Below are 8171 nucleotides of genomic sequence, written 5' to 3'. Positions count from 1 at the left end.
TTTTCTCCATCTGGTTCACCACTGTATTCCAGCACCTAGTACAGAGTCTGTAACAAACTCCCCTTCAGTAAAACACTTAGGGAAAAAAACATTTGGGGGATGAACTTTTTCTCTTATTAGATTTCAGAATACAAAGCTATGCCTGGACCGTGGAAAGGCAAGTCTATGAGATGGGCCTGGAGTCCAAGAGACAATTACCACAATCTTAACAGAGTAGGATAGAGACAGGCATGCTGAGGGCAAGAAAGAGAAATATTGGTGTGTAACTGAAGAGAAGAAAATATATTTGGTAGATTGGTCATTCCTTAGAAATAGAAGCCTGAAGATGATGGACCCACATCTTTTAGGCAGGTGATAATTCCTCACCTCCATTGGACACACACAAAAAATAAATTAGGGCCAGGCGCATGGCCTATGGTTAGGTTGGGCATGCTCCACTTCAGCAGCCTGGGTTCAGTTCCCAGGCGCAGACCTACACCACTTGTCAGGGGCCATGCTGTGGCGGCAACCCACATACAAAATAGAGGAAGATTGGCACAGATGTTAGCTCAGGCCTACTCTTCCTCAAGCAAAAAGAGGAAGATGGGCAGCAGATGTTAGCTTCAGGCGAATCTTCCTCAGTAAAAAATAAAAACAAAAAATAAAATAAATCAGCCAATAAGAACAATTTTGGTTTCTACAGTTTGAAAGGCAGCTACTAAAAATTGTCAACCTGTCTTCAAATAATTTGCTCTTGGTCACCTAGAATAACTACAACAGAGGGAAAAAAGGTGAAAATAAAATTTCCCCCCCATAATGCCTTCAAGCAGCTTCAATTTTAGCTATTTCAGAGGCGTTCACCAGAAAATGAATTCTTTTTTCCCTTCCAGACAAGTCCAGTTGTCTCAGTGCTTTCTTCATGTGCATTCTAACGTTGACAGATAATTAAACAGTAGTTAGGAAACTGCACTTAGAAAAGTGACAAGGTACCTTTTAAAACACCTTATAGTTACCTGAAAAGCCTCTCTCATCTCAGAAGTTGTGACTTCCTCAGTTTCCCTAATGGTTGACACCTCAAGGAGGTAATTAAAGCTAGTTCTGCTCTATGCAGTGCTCTTAAAAAACAATGTCCCTTTCAGACTTCAGAGGGTAAAAAGAATATAAAGTTGAATTTCCTTTTAAACGCAAGGGACTCCCAGTAAAGGCTCCATAGAAATTTCCTGTAAAGCAAGGAGCCATGAAAAGACTCACAGCTTCCTGCCACACAACAGTGACACAGATTAAAAGGAAGCCCTAAATGATACACCTCACTAACGCATGCTGCCATTCTTTATCAACACGATGGAAATTGGAATGTTTCTTTTATCTTTCTGAACTTTCTCGAAATGACTACCCAAATTCCCTTAGTACACAGGCAGGAATGCACTTGGCAAGCTTTCTAGAGAGAAAAGAAGAAAAAGAGTTCAGCTTTGAAATTACTTGACATGATTTAATAGGAGCTTTAGACAGAGAAAATGGAAGCCGTTGGCCAAACCTCAGGCCGCGTTATTGCAACGTAGACCTGGATACCATGGGGGACATCATTTCTAACCATCACTGGTCGAAGCAAACAGGTTAGTGAAATGCATAAACAATGAGTACAGATGGTGATGGCTGCAAGAGCAGAGCCAGGGGGGTAAGCTAGGATCTCGCCCAAAAACATTTCCACTGAGGCTTCTAAAGCCAGCTACAGAGTCCAAGCCACAGCTCGACTCTCCAAAGGACAAGCGGCTTCTAATATTCCACAAAACTCAGATGCTGGTCTTGAAAAGCTGAGCCAAAACAGTTCTCACATAATAAAACACAGGACTTTCTCTCCCTCCAAAATTGTGTTATAAATTTAAAACGTTCTCCCAGAAACTACTTTTAACAATTAGATAGCCTATGGAAAGATACTACAGGCTAACTATATATGATCTTGGAGAGAAAAAAAGAGATCGTAATGACTGAAATATCCTTGTGTTTTGACAGGGGTTGTAGCTACAGAAAGTGAGCCACCGTGGCAGTGTTAGCTGTCACTGTCTGTGACCAGGACTCTGCAGGTATTCACGTTGCACAGTGGTAACTGGGAACTGCCAACAGTCCATTCACATTTAATTGTACTGTGGTGTCATTGTAAAAATTGTAATTGGCAATGGAACGGTTGGTGTGAAACCCAAGAGTACTTATCTTAACTGTGTTTTATTTTATTCTTTCCATAGACCATTCTCTCAGTTAGAAGGATGAGTAATTGATTTCATGACCCGCCACAAGTCTCTGATGAATAATCAACCAATTGGTTTAGAGATTTTATTTTGCAATTTACAGTTCAATAAAAAAGGGAGGGAGAATTCTTCCCAGAAGTTAGAAAAAGGTGAGCCTTACTTAAATGATATTTAAAATAAAACGCAAAAACACTAAAATAATTCAGAGTTACATCTTCTACTCCACTTTCACTAGGGGCATTGAAATGACTGGGCACAAGGATAAGTAATGACATGAACAATGATGTGGAAAAACAAAGAAGCAAGAATCTGATAAAATAAGTTATTCTTATATTTGGATTTAGCCAGTCCATCTGCCTGATATTCTGACTTGTGGGTTTATACAAAGATGTTCTTAGAGCCAGCTGTGGTATACTGAAAGGAACTCTGACACTGTAAGCAGAAATCCTTTTCTAGAAGAGTCTGAATTTGGCCACCAATTACCTGTGTGATCAAGTCACAAACTGTGTAAGTCTCATGTGTAATGTAGGGTTAATAATTCAAACTCTACAATGTTATGGCGAGGACTCAATAAAATAGTGCTTGGAAAATGTTTGCTTAAGCACAACTGTTTGTGGCTGGACGTTAAATTCTAAATGAGGGTCCCATTCAGTTGGGGGAAGCTTAGATCATAGCAGCTGATGTCTCATTCCTGCGGTCTAGTCTGGGAGAACTCTGAGCCTCTGAGAAGAGTGGGAGTTCTGTTGGCCGCAGGTCAGGTGAATGGCAATGCTGAGCAAGGAGCCAAGGGCAGTGTCCTAGCGCTGTCCTATTAACCAAAAACGTATCTAGTATTTACAGTGTACCTCATGCACTTTTAAAAGCATTTTGCTTGTATTAACCTATTTACACCTGACAACAGCCATGTAAGGTAGAGATACTCTCATGATCATTCTCATTTTACAGGTTGAATGACTAAGACAAAGAAGAAAACATGAAGAGATTCAAAGTCACTCAGCTCAGCAGAACCAGAATGCAACCCAAGCTCTGAGGCTCCAGGGTTCTTAATGTCTCTCACCAGCATAGAACAAGAAAAGCCCCTGAGGGCTCCCTGCCAAACCAATGCTGAGAGAGGACCAAAGAGGCCTGGGATCCAACAGAGAGCCCCAGGCTACTGGGTGTGGGGTCCTGGGGACCAGAGGCAGCAGTAAGACCATCAGCAGTGGTGACCAGATTAAAGTGCAGAAGAAAAAGCAGTATGAGGGCACTGCATTAACCTCAGCAGACAGAGCAAGGACGGGGCTGATCCCCAGGGACAGGGCAGGACAAGACATCTCCCCAGGACCACATGCTCCCTCTGTGGCAAGCGAGCACCATGCTGGGAAGGTGAGGTGGGAGGAGCGCCTTAAGGAGGGCAAGGAGGAACCACTGAGACAAGGCTTTCCTGAAAGCAGAGGAGACTCCAGGATCCTTCCTCAGCCAAATCAAGTGTTTCCTTCCTGAAGGGAGCACAGAGCCTGGAAACCAAGATCGGCTCATGTGGGGAAAACAAATTTGCAGCTTGTCTCTGCCCAAAGCCTTTTACTCGCTGTTCCCTCGGCCTGGAGTGCTTTTCCCCAGATCCTTAGTCTTTCCCTCGCTTCGTTCAGATGTCTATTCAAACATCACCCCTCCGGAGACGCCATTGCTCTCTCTGCCCCTACCCATCAGGCACCAGCTGTCATCACTTCGTTTGTTATCTTTCCTTCAAATAGAATGTAAGCTCTGTGGGCATAAGGACTTTGTCTCCTTTCTGGCTTTATCCTCAATGCCCAAAACTGTCCCTAGTGTATAGGAGATGCTCAGTAACGTTTGTTGACTGACAGAATGTGTCAAAATGTGTTTGTGTCAACCCCAGTGCATACATATTTAGGATAACAGAGCTAGAAGGAAACTTAGAGTTCAATCTGGTGAATCCCAAATGTTTTTCTCTTTTAATCAGCAGAATACATTCTTCAAATTCTAAGATATAAGCAGAAAAAGCCCTAACAGCTCTGCTTGAACCCTGGAAGTGAGGGGGCGGTGCTTTCTAGGAAGAATTGTGGAGAACCATTTGGAGAACACTTATCTAGATCAATTGCTTCATTTTTTAACTATGGAAATTGAAGCCCAGAGAGGTTACGTAATTTGCTGAAAGTCATCAAGTCCAAAAGTTAGTTTTCATGAACTCTAGACTAAAAGAAGACCATATCTGCTAGTTACCTGTTTTGAACCAGGCAGAGAGAAGGTTCTGGTTCCAGAAGCCTCTTGTTCAGATTTCGTGTGATGGTTACTCTGCCCATAGATTCCAAGATCATGGAATTTCTTCAATATTACAAATCCAGGTTCTGGGGAAAGAGTACTTCCATTTCTTATTTTTTTGTTCTAATTACTAAAATTTGGCAAACACAGCGAATGGCACCACGTGAGTTTCTCCCACCTTCTTAATACCGTTTCCCTCACCCAGCCCTTGCCTGCACACCCAGGATCTGAGGCTCATCTTTTTTTGCAGTTCAGCAATGTTCCTCCCTCCCCCCATCCTCCCTTCCTCCACACATGTTCCACATCTGTCAAAATGCCCTTCAGCTACACACTCCAAAATACTTACATACACAATTCTTCCTGAGTATGCGCATGTGCCTCTCTCTTTCTCTCTCTCCCGCTCTCGTTCTCGCACACGTGCGCGCACGTGCACACACACACACTCACACACACACATCCCCCACCCAGCTCTTGCTATAATAGTTTTTCCCTCACATCTTTGGCAATCCAAGCCACCCCTTGATGGGTGTGTCTTTGCCCCTCCTCCACCAGGCTCTGCCAGGCCTGACTCATTTGCCACTTTACTCCATTCCATGGTTCCTGCAGATGGCAGGGGGAGTGGGATCATTGGCCATGAGTACCAAGTGATATGTTATTATGGAAAATTCTTCTCTAAATGAAACTCAGCCATCTGGCAAAACGTGTAATAAGGGGAAACCAAAGCGAGAAGGAAAAATCCACGAAACATTTGCTCATTTCAGGTTGGGAAGCAAGATAAAAACAGAGGATGATCTATACTCAAATTCATCCAGTTAACATAGAAGATAAAGTAGAACAGCCTAGATTAGTGAAAGAAACACCTGTAGTCCAGTCTTGTGTACATAATATTTAAATTTAAGATCTGAATTTAAGTTTTGCCAAGAAAAACTTGTGGGAGGCAACATTTTTAACAGAGTTACTTGGGGAGAAAATTTGCATCTCTGCCTGGTATAATCTGTAAATAACTTTTCTTTGCCTTGATCCTCCTAAGTGAAAATAAAAACTATCCTGTGGAAGATTTTTCTTTAAGTTCCTTGCTAATTTTTTTAAAAAAATACTTTAATGTCAAAATTTAAAAGTATCTAATATTTCTCTTTTATGCCCCTATTCTAAACACTCTCTCCGATTTTTAAATGTTCTGCTCATGTAACCTTAAATCAGAACAGAAGGTCAAAGGATAGAGTTAGAATCATAATATATTTCTTCTCATAAAAAGCTATACATCAACCACAATGAAGATTTTTCCACTTTATTTTCAACTGAGACAGAATTTTGGCACGAAGCAGAGAAAGAATGTGCTTTATGAAAAACAGACAATGCTGACTTTTCCATAACTTGGCTCTATCAAGTAGAAAGTTATTTTCTAATAACGAAAATACAAGACTATTTATGTTTGCAAAACAATAGTATTTGAATTAGTCACATCATAATTAGGGTATGAATTATCGAGGTCAAAGGTGGGAAAAGGAAGTGGTGATTATCAAAACTATTTTCCAGGCCCTTTTAGTTCCCCCAGTATACAAATAAGATGACAATATGCAAATTTCAAAACATCCTAATTGGTCCTTCCAGAACAAATCATGCCTGGCTCTTGCCAACAGTATGTGTTCTAAGGAGGGATCCAAGATTTAACATTTGATCTGCCTAAGAGGACCAGGATCTTTCTGTTGGGCACACATTCCACATATGTGAAACTTCACAGACTCTGTCTTTCAAAACCTTATTTCTTTCCTGATTGTAGCCACATCACGCTCTTTGTTACTTTTTGCCGTGGGCTCTGATCTCCAATCTTTCACATACACCACAAAGTCCCCCTCAAGGAGGGAATCAAGGAATAACAGTGAATGAAAAAAGGAAGAAAACCTCCCATTTCGCTACTTGATGATGACAATTTGTTTATACCTCTCTCCCTCCCTCCTTCTATCTTTATCTGCTCCTTGAAGCAGTGGCGGTGTCAACTGAAATACTGACTCAGTAAATGTAAACTACTTAAGATTCCTTTGATTAGAAGCAACAGAAGAAAACCTCACACTTGTTCAGGCAAACGAAAAAAAAAGTGAGGCGATTTATCACAATGACGCAGAGGTGACTCACACAACTCCAGGACGGGGATATGGCCAGGCCTCAGAAAGACTAAAACAGGAACAAAAACGGGATCAAGAATTTCTCCACCTCTCCTCAAGACTCTTCTTCCTCATCCTTCTTAACATAGTGCTGCTTTGTCCAATTGCGTGAATATAAAATGGACACCCATAGCTCTCGAGTACAAACACTAAAGTTCTAGTCTCTCAGAGAGACAGACTCTTCCTCAGAATCCCACAGAAAGGGCTCTGGTTGGCCCAGCTGCACACTCTTAATCAGTGGTGCCCAGGGAGGGCAGGGTCATATTCCAGTAGAGCTTCTGGGAGCCCACCATTCAGAAGGGGTGAGTGAGTGGTGACCTGCTGGGCAGACACAAGATACTAACTACCCGGTAACTGAACCAGGAAAACTAACCAGGAAATGGGGTTAGAGAGACAGGAAAGGGAAATTGACATTATTTTAGCCATCAGAAAAAATACATTTGTCACAGACAAGGCTTAAATAAGAGTAAACCACATAGAATCCCAACATAATAGAAAGATTAAATGTGTAACTTGGGTGACCTGTAAGGAAGTTCTTCTCTCTTCTCAGAAATCCCCAGGAAAATGATTCTACTGAATCACAGTTTACACAGAGTAAGCCTTCTTAAACTCTGATAATTTTCTTTTTAAACTTTGTATGAGAGTTGGGGTCAGTGAGGAGGAGTATAGGAGTACGGGGGGACAGCTTGGGAAGAAAACGTTTGACTGAAGTGTCACAAGCGGCTCCATTCTGTTGTGCCCTCAAGACCAAAGGAGGGGGAACATGTCCTTCGAGCCGTGGGAAAGCCTCTGTCATCAGCAAAGTCAGCTCCACCTCCATCTGCTTCTTTGGCTGTGGTCCCTCCAGCCTAAAGCAAAGAGCAGTTCAAAACCAGGCTCTCAGTAAAGACAGCTCCCACCACTTAACATCTCCCAGACCCAGAATCCATCGCCCTGGGTGTTGTAAGTTCCCACGTGTCTGTTCTATATCACTGCAGCAACGGTGTCTCCTGAATATAAACGGGATGTTGGGAAAATGAAGTGCCTTTGAAAAGGTGAAGGATGCACAACGTACAACAGTAGGCTCTCGCCTCATATTTACATGACCTAAAAGACTATCTCAGGCTTAAACGTGAAGGCCGCAACCCAGTTTGTGAAAAAGGGTAGGGCCTTGTGGGTAGGATTTTTTTTTTTTAAAGATATGAATTGCCTTAGAATGTCCCTGGGGACCAAATTGCTCTAACATTAGAGCAATTGGACAAGAAGTCAGCAACCGGCAAACATGTTAAGAGCTTAGCTTTGAGCGGGTCTGCCAGATCTCCCACGTAAACTGCAGCCCACTCCCAGGATGCAGGAACACTGATGTGTCACCTTCTTTCCATCTGTCTCTGCAGAACACTCATCTTCCACAAGATGGTTGGCAGCAGTAACAGAGCCTCTCCCTCTCTGCATCTCTCCACCCCTCTTAGAAACTTCAATTGTACAGGAAGTGCTATTTGAGAGAACAGGAGAGGAAGAAAGAGGAATCGATGGGACCAGGGCAAACATC

The sequence above is a fragment of the Equus caballus genome, chromosome 6 (assembly GCF_041296265.1).
Source record: "Equus caballus isolate H_3958 breed thoroughbred chromosome 6, TB-T2T, whole genome shotgun sequence".
Lineage (NCBI taxonomy): Eukaryota > Metazoa > Chordata > Mammalia > Perissodactyla > Equidae > Equus > Equus caballus.
The sequence above is the reverse complement of the archived record's forward strand: the minus strand, read 5'-3'. Positions refer to the sequence as shown.